Below are 10,056 nucleotides of genomic sequence, written 5' to 3' on the forward strand. Positions count from 1 at the left end.
CCCATGCTCAGCCTGATCATAATGAGGGATCCTTGCTGATCAGCCAGTAAATTCAGATTGAGATCACATCACCTTTTGACCTCAAGCACCTCCCTTTGTTTACCAGTCTGAAAGCTGGCACCGATGACTATAAAAGGATGAAAAAGAAAGAAGTTTCAGAAAGTGAAAGATATATAAAGATCTGTTCACTTTTGAGCTCCGACAACCCACACTGGGTAGAACCCTTCCTGTGTATTTCTGAGAGCAAGAATCTTGGGGCCCTCCCATTTTAGGGTATCATGTGAAGGCAGACAGACTCTTTCTGCCCCAGGCAACCTCTGTGGCCAGCCAAGAACTTACTGGAGGCCTTCCTTAAACATATAATCAAGCACTGTGCAAAGTCTTTCATAGTACAGTATTATTTATTTGTGTCTAGGGAAAGCCCTACAGATAGGTGAAGCAGGCAGTTGTCTGTGATAAGAGATGGAGGAAGTGAGATTTGGAAGATAGAAAGAGTACTTGGCTCTCCCAAATACCTCCCCAAACCTTCTATACTTACTAAATGATGTTTAACATTTCTTGAAAAAGAATTTTCTTCCTATTTCATAATTAGAGACAAGGCTCTTTCTGTCTGTCTCTCTCCCTCCCTCTCTGTCTCTGCCTCTGTCTCTGTCTGTCTGTCTGTCTCTCATCTTAAGAAATCATCTATGATTATTTCATGCAAACTCCCTGGGTTTCAGTTTCTTCATCTGAAAAATGAGAGGTTGAACTAGATGGTCCCTAAAGTTTCTTCTCGCTCTAATTCTATGATCCCGAGAAAAGTAAAACATTTACTGGTTAATATCAGATTCCTTGCTGATAGTGATGGGACATAGTTTTTTGTTTGTTTTTTTTTTTAAGGAGAGAGTATTATGTCTGAAAGTTGAAGGCCAGCAGGGTTGGAGGGTTTTGTGGAATTTGGTCAATAAAAGGGAAAGTTGAGGGTCACTGGAAGGGGGAGTTCTATATTGTAATTTCCTTAATGGTAGAGTGGGAAAAAAATACTGAATTTGAAGTCAAGGGACCTTGTTTGGAATGCAGGCTCTGAAACATACTTTCTCTGTAGGCAAGCCACATAAACCCATGGAGCCTTATAGTTTCTTCATCTGTGAAATGAGGAGATTGGATCCCTTCCAATTCCTAAAATGCTGATGTGGGACTGTGGATTAGATATGAGGGCCAGCAATGAAACATGCTCCACGTTGGTGATAGTGCCCATAATACTTCTCCATCTTTTATCTGGTCTCTTTCCTAATATTCTTAGTTCCTTCTTTCTTTGCTGAAAGTCTATTAAACCAAAACTCTGCCCTATCTCCCTTTTCCCCAAGTAGGAATTAGGCATGAATATATATATATATGAAGTTCTATCACCCAAATTGAGGGAGGGCATGCTTAGAAATGAGGTCCATATCTGATGTAAAATAAAGGTAGGTCATCTAGCCTCCTAGGTCAACCACAGCAAGGATGATTGGTTTAAGATTACACATATCTCTGTGATGATAAATCTGCTAGTTTGTTTCTTCCCTTCCTGGACTACAGGAAACTTGGATTACTCCACCCTTTCCAGCTATTGCCAAATAGATAACACTGATGAGGATGAACATATAGAGGATGTGAGAAATGCTAGAGTAAAAATATTGAACAAATATGTGAGTAGATAATGGAAATGCTTTCATTATTATATTTGCCAAGGAAGAGGGCATTAGGGGCATATGTAAGCAACTTAAGGAAACTCAGGAGGTCCATGCATTTTTAGTGGGGAGGCATTGCTTCTCTCATGACCAATCTGGGAGGACTTCATAGGGAAAAATATTTCTCAGGGGTTCTTTGATGTGTGTGAATAGGAATTCACATTTATATGGCATTTTCTTTGAAGGAAACTGAAGTAGATGATACTATTATCCTTGTTTTAGAAATTAAGAAATTTAGGATTTAGGGAAGTTGAGTAAGTTGCATACAGTCAAAGAGCTAATAAGAGTCTTGGCTGGCCTTTGAAGTCCAGTTTTCTGACTCCAAGGCCAATGCTCTGCTTACTATATTCCCTGCTGCTTCTAGATAGAGGGGAACAGATGGATTCATCAAAGCCAAGAATATTAGAAATAGAGGGTACACTTTGAAGATTGAAAGAAGCAAATATAGGACAAATAAAAGGATTTAGCAAAATGGAGAAGTTTGTGGTCTTGTAACATAGTCTATCCCAGGGAACATGCTACGAGTTGCCCTTCCTGGTAGATCAAGTAGAAGCTTTGGAAAAAGAGACCTAGTGCTAGAGTGAGAGGACCTGAGTTTAAATCTCACCTTTGATCCTACCTGCATGAGAGTCAGCATAGTTTGTTTCTTGATAGAATGCTGAACTTCTTGAATATAGAAGGTCACCTGCAACAAATTGGTCATGTGGTGTTCCAATGCCAAAAGTACTTGGCATTTTGGTATGACCATAGAAACCCTGAGTAGCTTCTTGACCCTCCATTGCCCCATGACAGCAGCAATAGGCAAAGTGCCCTTTCAATTAAAAGAAGAGATTGTTTCTGGCTCAGAGCTCTTCTTTGGGCTCTCCAAGTGGTGCACATTAACCTCAAGACTTCTTTGGATTACGGGAAAGGACTGGCCCTTTCTGCTCCACCATCTTGGTGGCTTTGCCTTGATGGCAACTAATACAAGACTAGGCAAGCTGGTATATTGTTCCCTCTTTGGCTGTTGGGTTTGTTCTTTTCTCACTTAAGAGAATCAATATACATTCTAAGATGATGTTAAATTGGAAAAAAAAAACACAGAACTACATTTTTTTTTTAGAACTATTAAATAGTCAGAAAACCCACATCCTTAATCAGGAGAGAAGTTCAACACAATTTCTTAGGCCTCCACACAGAGTCCCAAACCTCTGGCTACTTTGGCTATTGACCTCTGGGAGAAATCAGGGCACTAGATGACAACTCCAAAGAAAAGTAGAATTCAGGGAATTTACATACCTTTTGGAAAACTGAGGATGGGAGAGTATGGTTGATTGGCTTTACAATGGCTATAAAGACATGAGGAGTCCTAGATAGGATTATAAGGGAGAGACTGATCCTTTACAATGGTCACAAAAGGGAAAGATCCCAGCCAAGGTCAGGGCTACCTTAGAAAGGACTTTGACACAAAGGGAGAAACTACCAGGACAAAAAAGGGTCTGCTAGCTCCACATAAAATACTTTAAAGTTTAATGTTAGTCTGAAACTTTTAAAGTTGGGACTTCCCTCCAGGAGAAATTCTACTCAACCATTTCCTAGCAGTGTGACCATGGGCAAGTCACTTTGATCAGCCTCAGTTTCTTCAACTGTAAAATGGGGACAATAACATGTTTCCTAGAATTGTTGTGAAGATCAAATGAGGAAACTTGACACTAAAGTGTCAGGTGTTTTATACAAGTTTCCTCATTTATGTATGTAAAGCTACAAAGATGCTAGTCACTAACCAATGTGTAAATTAGGGATTACTGTATTTCTGTTCTCAAGATGATCCATGATCTCCCTTATGTGTACTACCTTCAGTAGTGCAGATCATTGTACAATCATGTCTTTTTATCATTTGAGATTCTTGTATAGTCCTTCCATAAATCTTCTAAAGTATATGTCCAGTCAACTTGAAATCTGGAGGCCCCAAGTTTGCCTCTGGTTCCCTTGAGAATTTGTCCCAGGGAGCTCTCAGACTCAGGGATTTCAAACTGAACAATAGACCTTAAAGTAATTGATGATCCCAGCTGAGGTGGGGCTAGTACTCTAATCAAAAGTCAACTTTTGCCCTGGTAGTTTCTCCCATTGTATCAAAGTCCTTTCCCTGGTAGCCCACCCTTGGCTGGATCTTTCCCTTTTGTATCCTTTGTAAAGCATCAACCTCTCCCTGATAATCATGTCTTGAACTTCTTTCTTTGCAGTCATTTGTAAAGTCAATCAATCATACTTTCCTGTCCCCTGTTCCCCAGGAAGTACATAATTTCCCCAAATTCTATGGTGCTTCAGAGGATATTCTACACTGTTATCCTCTCAGAGATACTGGTGGCAATGAGTAGTGGACACTATCTCTTTCCTGATTAAAGATTTGTTTTTTCTAACTACTTTAGTATATAGTATAGTAGTAGTTGTCTCTCGGTAACTGAGGATGACTATTGTCTTTGTGCACAAAGACACTTGTGTATGAAGATTTAAGTGGAAAAGTCGATGCACAGAGACAGTCCCACTCTCTCGGTGTTGGAAACCTGGGTCCAGTAGCACGAAAAGTCATTACACCTGGAGACTTCCTCAGCTGCATTGGATGGCCGTGTTGTCTTTTGTTCTCCATCACTCCCTAAGCACTCCACAGTGCTTTGCTGCGTCGCCATCTCAGCCATTGAAACTTCTTGTTGGTTTCTTCCATCTGTTCAGCCGAAGCAGTCTTCACATGCTGGTTGAGCAAAGCCCTGGTTCACCAGGGGTCTATGACCCAATGGCTACCCTCACAAGGTTTAGCCGGCCTGTCGAAGCCGTTGCCCGGGGTGTGGCTGCTGCCGCATGCTAGCAGCTACTGGGAGCCACAAGTGAGAGCTGGGTGTCAGGTGGGGGTCAGAGGCTGGAGAGCTGCCCTAGAAGGGCACGACAAGCCCTCCATACCAGAGATACTACCCCTCCCTGAGCACCCCATACACCCCTATGTGTGTACAACTACTTTAGTAGTTCAGTGTTTAACAGTCCAATGCTCTGGAGACCTCCCTTTCAGTCTTTCATGGATATTAGAACAATATTGAGAGTATTTGCCCATCTCCCATGTGTCCAGCCTACTTCCACTTTCCATCATCCCTTTCCAGGATAGTATTTCTATTGAGAGGTAATGTAGCATAATGGTTAGAGAATTTTTTTTCTTTTAATTTTTAATGCAACTTTATTTTCACAATTTGAACATTACATAGTATACTTATTGGCTTGCCACACATCTGGAAATGTCAGTCTGATTCCATATCACAATTTCAAGAGTTTTTTTAGGAATTGTTATCACATCTTTCTCTGGGAAGGGAAAATCAGAAGGGCAAAGTGGACCTATAACCCATTCTAAGGAACACAACAGTTGTTCCCTACTTCCCAGGGCTTGGATCAGCCTACACTGGCTGTTGGTCAGTTGATACTTCTTTAGATCTTCAAACCTATTACTTGGGAAAAAGGCTGTAGGAAGCTCCTGCATGACACAATGGTACTATGGGAGCCTGTCTTGTAGGCTGTTAGAGATCCTGGATTTTAGGCATGAGGTCCATGAAGGCTGACTGTAATTTCAAGGGAAATATATGGGACACAGTCAGAGTCTGGGTTTCAAGGAGCTGTGAATCACCATTCTTATTTTCTGACTAGCTCCTTCATTTGATCCATAACTCAATTAGGGACCATAGGCTAATCTGATGATTCTTAAACCCTTGCTTGCCTGGATAAGTCAGTTCACTTGTTTTATTGAGCTGGTACAAGAGTTCTCTGATATCATGATTTGATTGGCCCCTCTGATAGTGGGTTCAAGCTCTTCCTCTGACACATGCTGGCTTTGTACCCCTTACAACTCTTTAAGACAATGTTGTAGTGCATGTGCCCATGTGCATTGATAGTGAGAATTTCCTCACTGGGAATTCTTTATGCTAAGGAAATCATTTGCCCAGTCCCAAACCATGCTTTATATAATTTCTTGTGAGTAAGATATCCATGGGCTGCAACCTACTTATATCTATCATGTCTCTCTCTATAATTCTTAGAGTCACCATAATTTAAAATCTAATGTTCCATGATTTGAAGGCATGTAACACCACTAGAAGAATATTGATGTGAAGATGGTTTTGTGTCAGGAAGCAGCTTGGGAATTGCTTAAAGTCCTGCACAATTTCCCCAGTGCAACACAGCTGTGGCTCTTTCACCTACTCTACTCAATTCTAGGTCCAGCTTATTGTTTGCTGCCATTTCCTATCCAAGATAGAAATCCTGATTAACAAACTCGATGTGCTGTCCATCCAACTTCATGTCATCATCTGGACAATAGGTCTTCTGGATTACTTTGTTTTTTCCTTTGTGGATCATTAGGCTGATCCCTTCTGAATTGTTGTGACCCTCATTGAGGAGGTCCTATAATGTTCTGGGACTTAATGCAATAAGCACTTTGTCATACACAAACACAAACGTTTACAGGAACTTGCCTCTTTGGAATCAATGTTGGGCATCCTCTATCACAGTGATAAACACTTTTGGTGAAGACATGACTCCCTATGTTATGTTTCATTTTATGATCACAAGAGTGTAGAACAAAACCATTAGTGATAATTGTAATATTTTACTTTTTGTATCTATCTCCTTTGTATTTAGCATAGTGCCTACCAAATAGTAAAGGTTTAGTAAATGCCTTTTATGTTCATTTATTGCATTTAACAAAGTATCTAGTATGAGCTTAGAATATGTCTGAAGGACATCTTGCTGAAAGAGAGCTTTTAAAGCAGTTTTTTTGTTCTATGAAGTCAATACTTTTTTTAAAAAATCATCAATAAGCAACAAACAACAGGCTTATATATTCTCAATAGTGTGACTAAAAATATGCCTGTTGCAGAAAATAATTTGCAGAAGCTTCCTTGTTCTTTTGTAGTATTTTCATCTTCACCTTTGACATGTGTATAAATAATTCTTTTAAAAATGAAAAAAAAAAGAAAGTAGGCATTATGATTCAGTAGGTACTTGCAAGTTCTTGATCACTTAAAACCTCCCATGATGTTTTTTCCAATTATTTCATATCTTTGCTGCTTTCAAATCACTTAAAACCTTCTCTCTCAATTGTTTTGAAAGTTTATGACCTCCAGAATGAATTTCTTCTGTGTAGTTGGTTTGACATAGCTGCTTTTCCTGTCTTACTTTTCTTAAGCACTATTTCTATTTCTTCATAGATCATACCAGGGACTAAGATTTTAGAGTCCAAATGTGTGGTTTCACTATTATTAAGCACAAATAAATTACTATTGAAATACTGACAGATCTGTTTCATTTTGTGTATATTTGTTGTCCTAATTTCACCTATAAATCTTCTTGTAATGATGTTACAAAGCCAAAAAAAAAGTGATTTTAATTAGCTGTCATCTTATTTGTTGTCCTTGACCTTGCTTTAACTTGATCTGTCCCTTTTGGTTTTCTGCATTGTGCTTCATCTTTATCACAATTTAGATTTCTTGAAATCTGGTTTCTGTTCCTTCACTCAATTGAAACAATTCTTTAAAAGATTGCTAATGACCTCCTTATTATAAAGTCCATTGTTTTTATTTTGTCCTTTATCTTTTATATCTACAGAATTTCAATATCTGCAAAATGAGGAAGTGGTAGATAATTCTAGATGACCTCTAAGATTCTTTCTAGCTCTAAGTTTGTCTATCTGTGGATAACCAAAACTGATTATGCATTTATGATCATAGAATTTAGAATTGGAGGGTACCTCCAGTTTAATTAAATGATTGCCTGTGGTAACTTTTTATGTTGTTTGTTAAGGTGAAACAATGACAATATGAATTTAAGAGCATTAAAATATCTTTTAAACAATTAGAGCTAGGATTTTCCTTCCCCAGCTTGTGAGGATTCATTGGCAATTAATCAATAAGCATTTATTAAGGTTTTATTATGCACCAGGTACTTTGCTTATGACACAAAGATAAAAATGAAACATTTTTTGTCCTCAAGCAGCTTACATTTGATAATGTGGAATCTAAGAGAACCCCAAGTCTGTAGAAGCATGAGGTCTGAAGACCTCAAGTTTGACCTTGTCTCATGAGAATTTCTCCTGGAGGAAAATCCCAGACTCAGGGTTTCAGACTAACAATAAGCCTTAAAGTACTTTATGTGGAGCTAGCAGATTCAATCAGATGTACCCTTTTTGTCCCAGTAGGTTTTTCTAATGTATCAAAGTCCTTTCTCAGATAACCTATCCCTTGGTTGGATCTTTCCCTTTTGTGTCCATTGTAAAGCATCAACCTCTTCTTGACAATCCTGTCTAGAGCTCCTCATTTCTTTGTAGGCATTGTAAAGCCAATCAACTCTCAGGTCCTTAATTCCCCAAGAGGTGTGAATTTTAGATTTACTCCACCCTGCTTAGTCTAACAAAACAGGAATGTCTACACCCCTACTTAAGAATTAAGTGTTGAGAAGGATGGCCTATGACAGACATGTGCTAGCAAATGACAAATAAGAAACAACTGACAGATCCCTGGGCTGTTCTAAGTCAAGATTAAGCTACCATTGATACATGTGAGATGCAGGAAGTGATATAAAAAATGGTCTACAAATTTCACATCACTTCCTCTCTCCTGTCTCTTTTTGTGGAGAGGTGGCTGGTGGCAGTGGGCTGAGCATCTTGGCATCTTGGTGTGGCTGCAGCTATTGTCCGGGTTTTGTGGTGAGCGTCCTTGATACAATACTGGGAGAAGCTTAGTAGCCTTGTTCAGGTGAGGCATCTTCACTGAGCTCTCTCGGAGTTTAGGCTGATTCCTTTTTCTGTTACTTTCCAAAACACTATCCTCTTAGGAAGCCTCTAATCTGAGGAGACCTCATGGAGGAGGTCTTTGAACTCCCCCTGGCACAAGCTAGGCTGGAGAAGTCCTATATCCTTCTCCCTCTCCCTTTTCTTAATTCCTTCCCTCTATATTAATTAAACCACCCTAAAATTTCCAACTGACTTGAGTATTTTATTTGGGATTTTCCTTGGCGACCAATTAAATTTATATTCAGTAACAATCCTAAATTTACCCTTATAGAGGTATATGTTCCCCAATTTTCATGGTTCCTCAGAAATGTCATCTAGCATTGTGGCAATCCTAGGGGTCGGTAGCTAGTATAGCTAGAGCCCTCAGGTCTATGTGGTTTTCAGCACATGACTCTGTATGTAGGTCTAAAGATTGAACCCTATCCCTCTCCTGATTAAAGACCTGTTTTTTTCTGACTATTTAATAGTTCTGTGTTTTTTCCAGTTTAACACATTCTTGCCAGGGATACTACATGTACATATATGTAGGTATGTGAACTGAGTCCTTATGGGTATGTACAGAGATTTCTGCTCATATAATGCCACTAGGGAAGTAAGCATATGCAAATATTGTTTACATTCTGCTTAACACACGAAGGAATCTTTTTCATTGGCCACTGAGTTGGAACTGAAAATACATTTAGAAAAAACAACCTACCAATTTCTTTTCTTTCTCTTCCCTGGCTGTAATCTAGGGAAGGCACTTTGCTATAAGCCTTATTTCCATGGTTACATGATTCATGATCTTTCCCACTCCCCTTCTCTGCCTCCTCTCAGAACTGACAAACAATTCCACTAGGTTATACATGTATCATTGTTCAAAACCTATTCATATTTGTAGTAGAGTGATCTTTTAACATCAAAACCCTAATCATATCCCTATTAAAGCATGTGATCAATCATGTTTTTCTTCTGTGTTTCTGTTCCCACAGTTCTTTCTCTGGATGTGGATAGTGTTCTTTCTCATAAATTCCTCTGTATTGTCCTGGATTATTGCATTGACACTAGTAGAAAAGTTAGTTACATTAGACTGTGCCACAACGTATCAGTTTCTGTATACAAAGTTCTCCTGGTTGTATTCCTTTTACTCTGCATCAATTCCTGGAAGTCTTTCCAGTTCACATGGAATTCCTCCAGTTCATCATTCCTTTCAGCACAATAGTATTCCATCACCATCAGATACCACAATTTGTTTAGCTGATCTCTAATTGATGGACATTTCCTCATTTTTCAATTTTTTTGTTACTATAAATATTTTTTGGTCAAATATTTTTCATTATTATCTCTTTGGGGTACAAACACAGTAATGGTATGGCTGGATCAAAGGGCATGCAGTCTTTTAAAGCCCTTTGATCATCATTCCAAATTGTCTTCCAGAATGGTTGGATCAATTCACAACTTCACCAGCAGTGCATTAATGTCCCAATTTTGCCACATCCCCTTCAACATTTATTATTTTCCTTTGCTGCCTTATTAACCAATATGCTAGGTGGAAGGTGGTACCTC

Source organism: Monodelphis domestica, chromosome 2 (genome assembly GCF_027887165.1).
Source record: "Monodelphis domestica isolate mMonDom1 chromosome 2, mMonDom1.pri, whole genome shotgun sequence".
NCBI classification, from domain to species: Eukaryota; Metazoa; Chordata; class Mammalia; order Didelphimorphia; family Didelphidae; genus Monodelphis; species Monodelphis domestica.